The sequence below is a fragment of the Triticum dicoccoides genome, chromosome 5B (genome assembly GCF_002162155.2).
Source record: "Triticum dicoccoides isolate Atlit2015 ecotype Zavitan chromosome 5B, WEW_v2.0, whole genome shotgun sequence".
Classification (NCBI taxonomy): domain Eukaryota; kingdom Viridiplantae; phylum Streptophyta; class Magnoliopsida; order Poales; family Poaceae; genus Triticum; species Triticum dicoccoides.
This window is the reverse complement of record NC_041389.1, coordinates 674,690,237-674,694,233: the sequence shown is the minus strand read 5'-3', so window position 1 is coordinate 674,694,233 and position 3,997 is coordinate 674,690,237.

Sequence of the window (3,997 nt, the reverse complement as noted above, 5' to 3'; positions counted from 1 at the left end):
AGTAAATATAGATGTGATAATATACAAAAAAATGGAGAATATTTAAGATAAGATGAAGAGTGATGCTACATAACCAAGTAGCTATAAATGTATGTGCAGCGATACAGGCAAAAGGCACAGCCAAGAGCAATGCACATCTAAACTTCTTCAGTACCAACCTTATGGTAAGAGTAAATATAGATCTGATGTATAGAAAATGGAGGGCAAAGGAAAATAAGCTGCAGAGTGATGGTACATGAACAACTACCTGTCAATATAAGTACACTGATAAAGGACAACATGCACTTACAAGAACAATGCAGAGCTAAAAAAATTCATTGGCATTGGATATATTCTACACTAATGTAACCATTCATACAGATCAGATAATTTGGAGCGAACAATTGATAAGCAAGCTATCATGCATACTGCTATCACATAATGAACCAGGTATGTATGCAAATACAGTGATACAGGACAACAGGTACTAACAAGAGCAAAGCAGCGGGAAGCATATTTGCGATATCCTGTCGTTCTTTTCAAACCGAAATTCTTCTTCGAGCTGATTTCCTGCAAAAAAGATCCGTAAGGCACATGCGGAAAAGTAGAAGTTCAAATTGTCATGTGATTTCATAGACAGTAGCTCATCCTGGGAACGAGACCAGTGCATAACAAGGTTTTTCCATTCAATGTCTTCTAAATTTAGCATAGGAGACTTCACCGGAAATTCTTTATAGACTTGCCATCAAAGTGTGATTTTCTCAGGTAACACCGGTACTGCTGCAATGCTTCCTTGAAAAGCACAAGCAAGCTTTGCTCGTCATGACTATCTAGATTGACCCTCACCTAGTTACAACAATGTAATGTAAATCATTGATGTGTTCGATCAGCAGAAAACAGGAAAATAATAACCATGAATAATAGCACTTACACGTAAGTTGGACAGGAAGATGTGAAAATGGTGTTTGTCTTCACTATAATCTTCCCATGATGGGAATATATGCACGTAGTCCCTAACAACATTGAAAGCATTGTCTTTTAAACTGGGAATAAATGGAATGGGGTTCCAATCTGCAGGAATTGGCCATCTCTGCAGTTGGGATAGGTCTTCGTCCGGTGGACTTGCTATACTTTTTGCTGGAGTGGGATTTTTCTGTGGTACGGCTGGTGCTATGGCAAATGAAATCGGTATACCTTTTGCTGGAGTGCAGGTCCTGTGTGGTGGGGCTAGTGGTGTGGCCAGTGAAGTATGGGTACAGTCTGCTGGAGTCGGTCCTATGTTTTGTGTCACTCGTTGTACAACCAACATAAGTGGGGCGCTGTCTGATTTCTCCGGCACCACCACATTTTTCAAGGACTTTGCTGGTGCTCCTTCAGGTTCGGCAATCACCCTCTTCCTTTTTGATGTCTGATGCACAAGAACAACATTTGAGTGGAAAAACATGGTATGACGACAGATGGGATATGTATTGATAATGGATGGGCATAGCATCTCGAGTTATATGATGAGTAAACTAAGCAGATGGTGGTGCAACAGAGTAGAAGAAATGCAAGACAACATATGCAAGATACGCGCAATCAATAAAACCTTGCCAAATTAGAACATGCACCTTGATGGGTGACAGGACAGGCCATCTGCCTTTGACTCCTCGAGGTTAGAATAGTCATTAGAATGATATTCTGAACAAGAATCAACAGGTGGGGAGCGTACGAGTTTCATTGCTTCCAAAATGGCACTCAATGCCTTGGTGCCAATTTTGTAAGTCATTGCAGTGTTCCACAATATTATTCTGATGCACGGATTCTGATATTCACTATAATTGCGTATAATATCTGAGAACCATGAAAACATAAATAGTTGTGAGATTATCTTTGTAATGCAGATGATATTCTAATATAGGGGCGCCCCTGTAAACACTTTTGTGCTATCACTGGATTCTAATGAGAGAGCTCATGTGTGCTGTAATATCGTGCGTGCATTTATATAATCTGGCACAAGTACACAAAAAATAGGCTCCAGAAGTAAGGATAGCTGGCAAATGATAGGTTCATAATATACTGTATAGATAGTTTATTGCCAAACCATGATAACAAGAGCACACAACAACTAGGTAGATCATAGTGTACATAACAGGGGTACACCATAACCACGATATATAAATCGAGAAAGTGGAACTGGCTTGAAAATACAGTGTTGTATTGCCGCTAGTAATTGAAAGCCTATCGATCGCGTACAGGCCAGCACTATCGAACATGGTAAAGAAGAGCAAGCAGATTTTGGATAATAAAATGTTGGTTGCGCAGTGCCCACACATGATGAACCAGAGCGCATTAAGAATGCAACTCCCAGCTGTCTCTCGACCATTTCAGGCGGTTGGATGAAGATCCTACGTCTCCTAACCCTTCTTCTTCCTCGTCTGTGATTCTTCCCATACAGAACACCGCACGGGCCGCCGGCCGAACCACCGGCCCCCACCGCCTGTTTTCCTCCGCCACCTCCACCCCCCCACCCGCGTCGAGTTTTCTTCGTTCGGCGAGGCCCCACAACCACCCGAGCCCCTTGGATCGCACCGGCGAACTCCGGCGAGCTCTGAAAAATCGACTGACCCAATTTTTAAATTTAGTCTACTGTGATTTAACTAGTGAATATAAAAGAGGAAAACCATAAGCATTGTGAGTATAGTGTTGAGCGTGCCATGGCGGATCTGGAGGTGCAAACCGGACAAAGGCAACTTTGCAACCAAGACAAGAAACCAGAGTAAAGCAATGGCGATCTATTTTCTTGCTGCGATAAATAAGTTGAGCAGATATGAAAGAGTACCGCCTCTGGTGCGGCGCCGTGTACGCATCTGGTGAGAATTTGATGGTGCTGCGGTAGCGATGGCTGTCGGCGGCGTGGAAGCAGATCTAGGAGGGTAGACGGTGGCGGCGGGGCGTGGTGGACAAGACGGTCATAGGAGCGGCGCCGACAAGGTGAACGACGACGGGGATGAAGCGAGAGGACGGGATGCAAGGATCCCGATCCGAAGGCGTGGATGAGAGAGGTCGATCTCTTGTAATGGACGGCGGCGTCGGGGTATCAGCTCCGACATAGTGGAGGAGGACGGCGGTGGATGGGGTGGCGGACGGCGGCAGACGGAGGAGGGTGGGGTGGAGAGGGTGTTTTGGCGCCCACGGAGTACGAATGGGGAAAAGGGAGGTAGAGAGGAAGGGGGGAACCATGTAGTCAGGGCGCGCTTGTCTCAAATGCGAGGAAATTTACAAACTTAGCCCCCGTTTCAAATTTCTACTACATCACAGCAACATTAGTCCGTTGGGGATAGGACGGTAATCTCGCATACACCGAATATTTGCCGACGAGAGTTTGTTTTTGGTGCCCACAGTGTATGAATATGAATCGGGGAGGGAGTCGATTTCGGCCGAGGGCACCCTGTGTTTTGGCGCCCACCGTGTATGAATCCGGGTGAGAGGCGGTAACTTCACGTTTGGGTGAAATTACAAACCTACCCCTATCAAAACCTATAGAAATCCAGCAGATAGGCTTTGCGCGGCAGGGATAGGCAGTAGTGATTTCCATCTCGTAGATTTTGGTTTCGGGCGGTTACTGCGACTTTCTCCGCTTCGTTCAAATTTTGCACAGTGCACGTTTACCGTGCCAACTCAATTTGAATCCCGTTTGTATTCTACTATTTTTTTTCGGGCGGGATCCATTTTCAATTGGAATTACATTCTATATACATCATTTTTCTACATATATACTTTCAAAAGCACAACAGCGTTTATACATAAATATGGTTTACAAATGGCATGATCTCAGATTCATAAGGTTGTACCCATCAATTTGGATTTTCAAATATTTGAAACCACTTTATGTTGAAATCCAATGTATGCATTCCTCGCTAACTGTCTCCAATTAATGTATGTTTCATGCGGGTTTTTTTTAACTTCTCAAACATGTATAATGTGTTTCACACACGCAACATATAGTGTAATCCCGTTTAGACACTAATTGCATCTA